Source organism: Ochotona curzoniae, unplaced genomic scaffold (assembly GCF_017591425.1).
Source record: "Ochotona curzoniae isolate NIBS_2020 unplaced genomic scaffold, NIBS_Ocur_1.0 contig_1, whole genome shotgun sequence".
NCBI classification, from domain to species: domain Eukaryota; kingdom Metazoa; phylum Chordata; class Mammalia; order Lagomorpha; family Ochotonidae; genus Ochotona; species Ochotona curzoniae.
This window is the reverse complement of record NW_024464918.1, coordinates 31,850,474-31,863,337: the sequence shown is the minus strand read 5'-3', so window position 1 is coordinate 31,863,337 and position 12,864 is coordinate 31,850,474. Positions and strand designations below refer to the sequence as shown.

General features: G+C 45.1%; 1 protein-coding gene and 1 pseudogene across 1 annotated transcript in view; one reads left to right on the top strand and one right to left on the bottom strand.

The window, feature by feature from the left end:
* Nucleotides 1-12,864, bottom strand: part of GRAMD2B (GRAM domain containing 2B) — an 84,572-nt gene that overhangs the window by 32,024 nt on the left and 39,684 nt on the right. The window lies entirely within an intron of this gene.
* Nucleotides 1,597-1,975, top strand: LOC121151912 (annotated as a pseudogene).

The window sequence follows — 12,864 nt, the reverse complement described above, 5'->3', positions numbered from 1 at the left end:
GGGAGCAGGATGGGAAGTGGGGCCGCCAGGACACAAACTGGTGCCCATATGGGATCCTGGGCATGCAAGGGGAGGACTTTAGCCACTAGGCAACTGTGCCGGGCCCTGGAGCTGGCATTTTCTGATCCATGAAGCTAGGCATGCTTGATGAGTTTAGCAACGTTTGTAAGATCACCATGGTTACTGCTGGATTTCTTTAGCCAACTCAGACTCATCTCCTTTTGGGGATTAATATTAAATTCACACCATAGCCGAGTGATTAAGAACCCCTACTTACTTTCACAGAAGATTAGGAAATTTTAAATCACTTCCTATGAACACTTTACAATACAGAAGCAAATAACATATTGTAAGAAGCCTGGCCAATCTTATTTCATCTATATCTCTGTCTGCTATATCCTCCTATTTATTTTGAAGTGAATCCTAGACACTATCTTTCCATCTGCTGTTACTACAGAATGTAGCTTTGGAGATAAGGGTTCTTTAAAAACAAACAGGATAGTCATACCAAACCTGAAGACTAAAAATTTAAACTGATACTAAAAAGCCAATAAATGGGGTTTTGACACAGTAATTAAAACACCACTTGGAATGCCCACATTCCATACTGGAGTTTCTGGGTTTGAGCCCCAACTCTGCTCTCAATTCCAAGTGTTCTGATAACGAAGACCCAAGAAGGCAACAGGCAGTGGCTCATGCCATGCACATGGGAAACCTGATGGATTCTCAGGCTGCTGGCTTTTATCTGGCACAGCTCTGGCTATTGGGGGCATTTGGGAAGTGAGCTAGTGGACAGAATTTTCTCTCTCTGCCTTCCAAAGAAAATGAGAATTTTTAAAGATTAAACAGTGAGCCAAGTCTTACTCATTAACTGCTAAGCATTGCTGAGGGTGGTGTGGGCTGAAGCACCCCGAGGCATGCTGCCATGTGTCTGGCACGCACTGTGAGACTCGAGGACTTTCCATTCCCTGCATCTGTCTATACATCAATGGCCAGATGTGCACAGGAGGGACCCACTGGGTCCCAATGATCCTTCAGCTGGGGGGTGGTACAGTCTGCTGTGGCTCCTGTGGCGAGAGGCAGGCAGAAACAACATCCTTAATCGCAACATCTGGGTCTATTAAGACTTTCCTGGAGGTGACGGCAGAGAACCCCCAATAACAGTCAGCAGGAAGTGAGCTGTACACATGAACAGAATTATCCAAGTGGATGAGCTCCCAGGACAGAGCGGGATGAGGCAGCTGCTCCTGCCTGTGCCTCACCGCGCCCTTCTCCAGCATCCCTCCTGCTATGTCGGAAACACAGTGGTGGGAGAAACAGCAGCAGCAAGAGACAGAGGCGACAGACAGCTGACCCATCCACAACCCGTGGCAGCAAGGCCTTGGGCTAGCCTGGCCCGCGAGACTGTGTGGCCTTTCACCCCCGTGCACCTGTGTCTTCAGGGATCTGCCGAATCAGGGCACACCTACTGAACGCAGGAAAGTGACAACAATGCCTTTCCGTTGAAGAAACAAGCAGTGGGTGGGTTTTGAGACCAAAGATCAGCCAAGATCAGCTTTCTCACAAATACAAGAGTCCCGGTCTGTTACAGATATGATGGCTTCAAGGTTATTTCAGGGAGCTGGGGCACTGGTTGCCCAGGCCCTGAGGGCCCCATGCACCCCATGGGGCAGCTGCCTTAGCTTCTGGAGGGGGTGCCCCAACCAAGGAGGAGCAGGTGACCAGGCTGGAGCAGGAGATCATGACGACTACGCGAAGGGCCTAGACCCCTACATATGCTACCCCCAAAAGCAGCTGCTGGCACCAAGGAAGACCCTAACTTGGTCCCTTCCATCACCAACAAGGCACAGTGGGCTGCATGTGTGAAGAGGACAATGGCGCTGTTAACTGGCTCTAGCTGCACAAAGGTGAGGCCCAGCGAGGCTCTAGCCGTGGAACCCACTGTAAGCTGGTGCCTCGCCAGCTGGCCCGCTGAGTCCCTGCACTAACTGAAACAAAATGTGCTGTTAAGTTTCTTTTTCCAATAAAGGTTAGCCATTGTGTGGGCGCCTCCTCTCATTAAAAAAAAAAAAATACAAGAGTCTCAGAACTGGTCGACCTTAAACACAGGCATGAAATATCCTCTTATCATTATAAGAGGTCCTTGCCAGCTGTTGGACTGAAAATTCACAGAATCCTGCTCATGAAAAAGTTTTTATGGAGGAATAACTTCCACTCTGTCCTTGGGTGGCTTCAGATAGGCCCCCACTATCCCTGGGCTCTGAAGAAAGGTCTTACTGAAGCTGGTGGCCTGGGATTAAGTTACACATCCAAACGCAATGATTTGCTCAGCGGGGCGAAAGGCCCCTCCCTGCAGTGTCTCTGAATTCTTCTATCCCCACCCTCGTAGGCCCCCACCCCTGGCCCTTGCCCCAGTGTGTTCTATTTGTTTCTTTGATAGGTCAGGATCAGGGGTGGCATTGGCTGGAAGAGAACCAGAATGAATGCGTGAGGTCCAGCCAGCAGACAGGTGGTCCTGGGGAGCAGATGGTAGAGGCGGGCCGGCTCTCCCTCATCCAGCGGTCAACTGGCTTCGGTCTGCTCCTCCCTCCAGCCAAGGGAAAAAGGCAGGACAGGCCCCAGCAGAGCGGAAGCAGTGCCCTTGAACTTGCGATTCAGTGTGAGCGTTTCTCCTTCAGACTTGGCAGGGAGACTCCACGCGTGTCGTTAGATGCACAGCTCAGTGCTTTCTCGGCTGCTTCCTCCTCCTCCCTTAACCAGAGTGGTTGAGAGTGTGACGGCCTGGATGGTCTCTTCTCCGTGGGGGGGCATATCTGCGGATTCCACTCAGTGAGGGCAGAGGTGGCAGGCAGGACCAAAGCCAGCTGAGGCTTCTTCAAAACTTCAAAAACGTGGGATCATGAAACGACACGTGGATTCCAAAAAAAAAATTACGCATCAAAATCAAGTTATCTTTTACTTCAATTTTTTTCAAAAGCTTTGAATTATTCTTACACATGCTGTTTTTCTCTCTGTATACATACCTAAGATAAAGCTTAGCTTATAAAGTAAGTATAAAAAGATAACCAATAATAAATTTGAACATTTACAGCACACCTATGCTGCACTGAAATGGCCAGTGTGATGGGCTACTTCTGCACTTCAGTTTCTGTTAAGCAAAGCAACAGGCAAGTGGGCACAAATCCGGAGCCTTGATAATTCATCAGGACCTTGAGGGCCACTAAGTGATCACGGGGAGGAATTTCTGTTAATATTTAGGGAAACCAGCGGGCTGAAGATTGAAGAGCTGTCTACCCCTCTTTCTAACACTTTCAAAAATAAAGAAATCTTAAAACAACACCTGTGGCCACTGTCAATATTTAGGGGGAGAAGTCAGTGAAGACAAGAACAAGAGTTAGTGGATAAATGCACTAAATCCCAATCCTCGGGCCTGGTGTAGTAGCCTAGGGGCTAAAGTCCTTGCCTTGAACCCACTGGGATCCCATATGGGTGCCGGTTCTAATCCCAGCAGCTCCACTTCCCATGCAGCTCCCTGCCTGTGGCCAGGGAAAGCAGTCGAGGACTGTCCAAAGCCTTGGGCCCCTGCACCCACGTGGGAGACCTAGAGGAATCTCCTGACTCCTAGATTCAGATCACGGTCACTTGGGGAGTGAATCATCGGATGGAAGATCTTCCTTTCTGTCTCTCCTCCTCTCTGTATATCTGACTTTGCAATAAAAAGGAATAAGACTAAAAAAAAAAAATACCAATCCTCGCATGTATGTTCCCTGTTCTTCAGTGGCATGGTGAATCCTATTGAAGGGACTTCATTTCCAGATTGAAAATAATAATTCCTTCTTACAGAATTGAGATATTTTAGTAAGTTACAAAGAAGTTTCAGATTTAAACTCCCATTCAGACTGTAACAGCTCTGAACATCAACAGTGCTAGGGAACAGACAGAGGATGGTAACCTGTGGTCCAGGCGGACACTGCCCTGCTTGGCACTGAAACACATACAGCTTAGTACTACAGGTGGTAGCTAAATGTGCTATGCCACAGTGCCAGTCCAGTTCTCTTTTTAGTTTTTATATTATTGCTCAATTCAAAATTTACTTTAACATACAGTGAAACAATGGCTAAACAGTCATCCTTGCTCTTCCTCTTGTATTTGAAAATGCCTGAGAATATACTCTGATTTCTTTCTGAACACTTGTTACGACAGCTTCGCTGTGACTCATCCTCAGTCCAGATAATTCCTTCAGAAAATTTAAAAACTATTCTGTCGTAGTCTCTCAACTGAGATTCTGTTTGGAGTTGTCTCCAATTTGTAAATTTGAGACACTTAATAACATTGAATTTTCCTTATCCAAATGTTTTGTTCTTTAGCAAGCATGCGTTTTCACTTTATTTAAATCCAATTAAATTTATCTGGGTGCTTTATCGATCTTACTACTTGTCTATAACCCTTGCTTCAATTACTTTTCAACTTATTATTTCTGGTAAGAAAGATAATTTTTCTATTTTCTTTTAGTCAACTTACTATTATTTTTAAAATTTATTTTAAAAACAGACTAAGTTTTGAATAAGTTGACTTCTTTTTTTAAAAGTATGTTGCAGATTTTTTTTTACTGCTTTTGTTTTTTCATATAGATTGGGATTCTCCCCAAACTCCTACCCCCGACAGATTTTCCCCATGTTACTTCAATAGGATAGTCCTTCATAAGGAGTCATGATTCCATCAGTCTGTTATGTAATTGTACCCCTACGCTGCTGGTACGACGTCAGACAGTCCAGGATCCCATCGTCTAGGCATTTCCAACAGTTTCATTGGGAGTCCATCTCTGATGTGGGAGCAGGGATGCATACTGCACCATATCCCCACATCTGTATATGGTAGTCTCTTACTCCATCATTATACATTCCCATACATGCTAAACCATGAAATAAGGTCAACAACTGGTATGAATTAGAACAACATCTACAACAACAAACTTATAACACCATGAGAAAACGTGCCACTGAGTAACAAATGCATGAGCGACAGAAAACACAACAGTCTCTTGGGTAAAATAATACCACGGTGTAATCCACGAGCCAGCAAAGAGTTTGACTAAAGTATTTGCAATAAACGAAACCAAAATCAAAACATCAAAACACATAGGATGCAGCCAAAACAAAACCAAAAAACAAACAAAAGACACAGTATGGAATGCGTTATTGCAGTTACACTTTGCATGATGATTTCCTTAAAAAACTTGTGTCTTTAAAAAAAAATTAGAGAGGGAGAGACAGAAACAATGACTTTGATTTGCTAATTGATTCACATTTCAGATGGAAAGATTGGGCCAAACCAAAGCCAGCAGGTCTCCCACATGAATAGCAGAGACCCATACACTTGGGCCATCTTCCATTGCTTATCCCTGGCCATTTGTAGGGAGCTGGATTGAACAGCAGCAACTGGGACTTGAAAGGGCGCCCATATGGAATGCCAGTGTCACAGACGGTAGCTCTACCCACTGCGCCACAACACTGGCCCCTCCATTGTCTTGCTTTTAATTGTTTTGTGTTGGTTCACCTGACATTGCACAACACCGTAGAGTCAGCTTTTACCTGTACTCCAAGTGAAGTCTGAGAAAGGCCAGTCTAGTGCGGGTTACGCTTAACCCCTTTACAGCCCTCACCTCTGCCAGTGATGCCTTTTACTGTCCACCTGGATGGCATCCACCACTCTTGCTCTCCATGCCAGTGACCTTTACTGGCATTTCACAGCAATCACTCGCCGACACTGCCTGTCTTTCATCATGGCTCAAACTGCTCCATCCAGGGACTGTCTTTGTCAACAGATGTCTGCAAGTAACCTACCTGTGATCCACCTATGTGGTTCTCACCCCTTGCCACCCCCACCACCATCTTCTCTTAGTTTATCAACGCCCTCCTCCCGCCCGGACCACAGGAAAGGACGTTGCAAGTAAGTGGGAAAAGGAATCCATGCACAGGTTTTCTTAATACACATTCTCCATTAATTTTTTGAAGAGGCCTCATATGCACAGATTTCAAAAATTTTGCACTAACTTTAAACTCCACTTTCTCAAGAGCTTCTTTTTAAAATATTTTATTTATTTATTAGAAAGGCAGATATACAGAGAGAAGGAGAGAAAAAGAGAAAGATCTTCCACCCGCTGATTTACCCTCTTCAAGTGGCCACAACAGGTAGAGCTGAGCCTGTCTGATGCCAGGAGCCAGGAACCTCTTCCGGGTCTCCCACACGGGTGCAGGGGCCAAAGGCTTTGGACCATTCTTGACTGCTTTCCCAGGCCACAAGCAGGGAGCTGGATGGGAAGTGAAGCTGCCAGGATTAGAACAGGTGCCCATATGGGATCCCGGCGCGTTCAAGGCGAGGACTTTAGCCGCTAGGCCACGCCGCCGGGCCCCCAGGTTCACTCTTGAAATATCTCCATAGTCCCAGGCTGGGGCCACAGCCAGAAGTTATGAACAATAGGATCCCACCTCTGAGGGCAACACCCAGGTCTGCATTAACAGGAAGTTGGCATTAGGAATAAAGCCAGATATCAAACACAGGTTCTGCTGTTAAACTCCATGAAGTTTCAGGAATCCTTATATGTGACTGGTCACCCTGTTTCCTTGGTCCCCCGGCCACATTGATTCACACCCAAATCAGATCCAGACTTGCCTTCTGAACTCGGAAACCCCAGGTCTAGAGCTCCCACAAGGCAGAAACATCAGCCCTTGCGGTTAACTGGTGTCTCTGTTGTCATCTGAGTCCCTAGCATCTCTTAGGCGGCTGTTACCTCAACTCATCCTCCACACACTCGCATGCTCTTGCAGCCCTAAGCCAAGACCCAAGTCATCCCCTCTCAATGGGAACAACCACGTGGGGTACAGTAAGAACATGGAAACGCTGTGTCCCCAGCCAAGAGCCACCTCCTGTCCACTCCTGGCCCCAAGTTATCTGTCTCTACATCTACTCCTTCAGTCTCAGAAGCCCAGCCTCTCTCCTTTTCCAGGTCAAGCCCATTTCCTGACACCTCTGGGCTTCTGTTATCAGATGCCACCTGAGTGATCTCTCTTTCTCAAGGCTCCTTTTCCCAGTTAAGATGCACACTCACTAGCCTTTCCCATTCACACACCAAAACCTTGCAATGACCGGACTCGGTCCTTTCACTCCTTTACTTCTCAACCAGGTGTCCTGAGGCCAGTGTCTACACAGGCTCTGTGTGTATCCCCACTTCTCAACCACCTCGTTGGCATAACCTAGGCTGCAAGCTTGTCACCGCACTGAAATTTCGGACACAGTTTACTGGTGATTTCTGCATTTTTACTTGCTAAGGGCATTGTGGCACACCTCTCAATGTTGCTCTTGTTTGCACCTGTCACTGGTGATCATCTCTTGAGTTTTTCCTTCACTTTCCTCTCATCGTGATCCTATTGGTCTCCTCTCTTCTGCTAGCTGTCCGTTGTGTTGCCACTTCCCTATCATCTCTGGGGCCTCTCCTGTTGAGCTTCATCCCCAGGTTCATGGTCACAGAATCAGTTCCAATGTCTCTCTCAGGGATCCCAGTCTTTTCTACTGGAAAATTCCATCTGTGCTCATGCTTGATACTATCGCCTCTAGGCTGACAATTCCCAAAGGCATATTCTAGCTCTGACCTCTAGTCCAATCTCAACTTTTTGGATAAGAATTCACTTTGGTAACTCCAATCTCTTTAATTGTTATGCTTCATAACTTCCTACAATGGCATCACAATTCACATAGCCATCTGACAGGGGGAAATGAGTCATTCTAGCTTCCTCCATCAATCCAACTTTCCACCCGGTCCTTCCAATTTTATCTCAACATTTGTCAAGTATATTCTTCCTGTTGTGCATACCAAAACAACCCCACTTGAACTGTTTTACATGCAGCTAATCCCTGCTCACGGCTCTGTCCTCTGACAAATCCAACTTAAACCCTGGCACTGGAGTCATCTCTAAAAAAAGCCCCCTACCTGTGTTCCAATCTAGAGTCAATCTCTTCATTGGCACCTCTGCCTTATGGACAAAACAGCTCCTCTCACCACACAGCTTGCCCTCTGCTGTGACCTTCCTGTGACTTCCTCCCCTTGCCTCATGTTCTGGAGGGAGTGTGGGAGGGAGCAAGCAAGCAAGTACTCCCCAAACGCCTGCAATGGCTGGGGCCAAAGCTGGGAGCTAAGGATGCAACCTAGGTCCCCATGTGGGTGGCAGGGCCCTAATTACCTGCAGCCTCACAGGATCTGCAGCATCGGGAAGCTGAAAATAGAAGCCAGAGCTGAGAATTGAACACTGGCACTAGTGAACACAGGTGTTTTTTTTTTTAAGTTATTATTTTACTTTATGACAGTTCCATTGGCTCTGGGATTTCCCCTAACCCTTCCTCAAGCCCTCATCCATACTGATTTCCTCTATATTATTACCATAGTATAGCTCATAAACTGTCATAATTCCTTCATTGTGGGCATGGACCATGCATAGCGACCAGCATCCTGTTGTCAAGTTAAATTGAACAGTTTCATTGGGAGTCCACTGAAAGTAGAGATGCAGAATATCCTCTCATTTAGATATGACAGTCTCCAATAAACAGTTACTATACACCCCTTTAAATGAAAAGCCACAATACAAAAATCAACAACAGGAAGAAAATGGAAATTTACAACATCATGAAGTTAAATAACATGCTACTGAATGACTAATGTGTTAGAAAGTGCAAGTTCTTAACCAACTCCTGTAACTACTTCATTGACATCTCAACTTTAGTTTATACATAACCGACTGCTGTAAACCTTAAAATGGTTATAGGGTATTATTCGGCTGTCTCGAGTTTTTCTTATATATTTATATTTAGCAGTTTATAGTATTCAAGTGAGATTTTTACAGAACTTCTCAAATTTCAGGATATTCCAAACAGGCTTATGACTCAAAATCTATACATTAACCATCGAAGAGTAGAACAGTTTCAGGAGGGGTGCACAGAGAAATCTGTAATAACTTAGGTAGTGAGGAATAACTGATCTTTGCATCCTATCCAGTGAGGTATATGAGAATCCAAGCTTTTTCTTGTCTGTTCTAAGCTTTCCATATTTGTCTATTTGGTCTAATTTTTGGGGCTCCGCAGCAACCCTGATGGTCAGTGCAAGAGAGGATGGGGAGACAAAATTGGAACTATGTAAGAACCAGAGAAAACTCCTCTCCTGAGGCCAGAAGGAAGTTTGCTATTCTTTTGTCTCGGAGGACTACCCGGGACTCCTGGCTGTTGTTCCAATGTCATTAGACCCTGAACACAAAGTGTCTTAACCACTAGGCTAATGATCTCCTTTAACCATTCAGTTCAGTGTATTTTATGTCCTAGTAATGTTAATTCTTCAACAATGCTGCTTTATATCACTGTATCTTTGCTTGTGTGGCTAGAATCACATCCTTTTTATGGGTGCTGTGGGAGCTCTTATTCATCCTTTAAATCTTATCTTGGGCCTCCTCATTTCCTCTAGGAAACCGTCACTCAATCCCCATACTAATTTCTTTCCATTCTCTGAGAAACGCTTGTACATAACCTTGTTTACGACAGTGGAGTGAACTTCACATTGAATGTCAAACTAACATACATATGGTTCAGCCCTGGCACTACTGGTGTAGTACGCTAAGCCTTCACCTGTGCTGCCAATATCCCATATGAGTACCGGCTTGAGTGCCAGCTGCCTCACTTCCAACTCAGCCCCCTGCCAATGGCCTGGGGGAGCAGCAGAAGGTGTCCCACCTGCATGGACCCCTGCACCCAGGTGGGAGACTCTGAAGGAGCTCATGGCTTCCAACTTCGGATCATCTCAGCTCTGGCCATTGCGGCCATTTGTGAAGTGAACCAGCAGATGGAACATCTGTCTCTCCTTACTATGCAACTCTGTCATTGCAATGAAACTAATCTTTAAAAAAATATTCATTGCTAGGATTGTGATGAATTTTTCCTAAAAAAAAAAAAAAAATCTTAGCTGAAAGGCAGTGACAGATACAAATCTTCCCAAATGCTGGTTCATTCCAGACAATTTCCGGACAGTATGTATACCAGGAAAGCCTGCAACTGCACTGATGTTGAACTTGGTCCTCCTTTGTGGTAGAGGTGGAAATCAACTCCCCAATTAGTCATTTCCATTCAGCTCAGTCCAGAGGCTTTGAGGCAAAGCAAGGCTGAGGGAATGCAATGTGAATGCTGATGAGTATCTTAGAAATGTGTAAGAAGATAGTCGCTTGGTTATGTCTTAGTGGCTGTCCTGCCTTAAACAGATATACGTTTATCCAGGGAAAGAAAAGAAAAAAAAATAATGAGGCCAACCCAAGCAAGAAAGCATGGCTCCTATTCTTACTAAAAGTGCTTTCTGTGGGATTGTTCAGTGTGATAGAATGGCTGGCAAACAAAGGCCGCAGGAGAGTGTGTGTAAGTAGGGCAGTTTCTTCAAAGACTCCGTAGTCTGCAGCTTAGCAGCGGGCTAACAGAACAGGTCATCTGGCTCTCTTTGTCCAGACGCTGGGATTGGAGAGGAAAAGCAGCTTCCTGGAGTGTCAGAGCCTGCAGGGAAGCAACAAGGCAAAGCAAAGGGGGTCCTCCAGGGAGTCCTGCTCCCATGTGGTTCCCCCCCCCAATTCCCAGGAAACCACCATCTCTCCGCCCCTCCAACAGTCCAGCAAACAGCATGAACCTAAACTTCCAAATGTCCCATCTTTGTCTTCCCTCCGCCTGCAATCATTTTGCCATTCCATCTGCGGCTGAATCCTTTCTTGTCCAATTGTCTCACTCTTGCCTCTGCTCACCCCAAGAAAAGCAGACTGCTGTCTCACAGTGTATGCTAGCTGCTGTGGAATTCTCACCATGTGATACTAACAGTAGTGTGTGTGTGTGTGTGTGTGTGTGTGTGTGTGTGTCCTCCCTTCTCAGCCTGAAGGGCATCACCTGAATCCATTCTAATGGTCAAGAACAGGATAACATGTCTTTTAATACGCTCAGGGCCTGGTCATTTAGCCCGATCAGTGAAGACAGATGTTAAAGATAGAAAAAAAAAAAAAAAGAGCAATGCGATGATTGTGCTGAAAAGTAGAGATACCTTGCATTCAGTGAGAAAAAGCTCAAATGATGTAAAATGATGCCAGGGTTAAGAAATCTGAAATGTGTAATTTCCATATAAATCTCCATAATACGGAGGGAATAACAGTTAAATCCTGTCTAAACTCAAGGCAACTTTCTCAACCATGATGCTGTCTATAAAGTGAAGGTCAGATTCTTAAAGAAAAAAAGGATAAATGCACTATACTTTTATCCTCAAAGTATTTTGTGATGCTTAAGATACTTCAACACTTATTGAGTAGTAACTAAAATTTTACTGTTTCTAGAATTAGGCTGCTAAGTTATAAACCTAGGTTGGGTAGCGTGCACATTTGTATACACGTTGCCAGAAGTGCAGTTTTGCTGCTTTACAGTCACATCATGTTTTTAATTAAAAGTAAGCTTACCCGCAGAATGGCTTACAGCTACTTAAGCTATTCTTATCCATCCTATTCACTACTTTTGGCTTCAAGAACTTCAGACTGTTTCCAAAACCTGAATTCCCTTTCAAACAAGGGGTTTGCCAACCTTATGACTACTCAGATGTTTTGCTCCAGGCTTTGAAAGTAACTCTGCAAGAAGAATTTCAAAGAGCTCTGGTGCAACTGCAGCTCTGTTCAAAAGGCCTTTGGGTTTCTCCATTGCCTACTTTGAAACAGACAGCATTCACATGCCTTTTAAACAGACTGGTCATATTGCTTTATAAAAACACCCTGTCCTGGTGTGAAAGGAACCCAAGCACAGCTCTGAAAACTTGGGATCTACGGATGACTGCTAAGCAAACGACAACATAAAGCAGCAACCAAAACGATGAACTTCTTGCCTGTCAGGTGCGAGCAGCCCGAACACATCCGTTTCCAAGGAGACACCTGTGTCTGACAACACCAAGGGTTCTGGTGTTTAACTCAAAGGGGATCTTCCTCCTACAGAGCAGTGTTAGACTGACAGGATGGAAATGAGCCTGGGTTTCGTGGCTGCAAAAAACAAACCTGTCGGAGTTAAGAGACCCACTCAGGGAAGCCCATACATTTGATGGAAGGCAGCGACATCACTGTCCTTCCTATAACTAGAGAGGTTGCAGAATTGATGATTGTAGGAAGCTGGTTCAGATTAGACTGCCTGCCTTTGAACTGAACACTTGAACAGCTGTCATGACCTAGGATGGGCGACAGTCTCTGTTAGCCACAAAATGTGATGAAAATAGTACGTGTTTCATTCACTCACTGTGCCCACGTAGACACACTCTGAACGGTGTCCTGTGCATACAGCAGTGATATTCCTAACAGAAGTGGTGATATTTTTTGAGCTGTCCGGTATCATCTTTGAAAAGAAGATCGAATCTCAAAAAGAAAAATGTTTCTCTTCTTTGTTCCTTTTTCCTGTGGGCAAAAAGCCTTATCTTTTTCAACTTGCTAATCTCCATGACACTCAGCATGGCAGCCAGTAAGAACAACCAACCAGTTGGAAATGCTGGTGAGAATGTGACCAGATCTCAGATCGCCATCAATGATCAAACACTGACCTCCTCTAGCCTCTTGTCTCACAGGTTATGATGAAAGGTCTGACGGTTTGTGATTTTTAGGGAAAGCGTGCTCTGACTCTAAAACCATTCTGCTAAGCCTATCACATGATGACAGTGAAACTGCACTGGCAAATAGTCTGCCAGTTCCTCAAGGGGTTAAATACAGAACCACCACAGGACCCAGCAATTGGAGGCATGTACCCGAAACTAAAGCAGTTGTCCATACCAAGATCTGC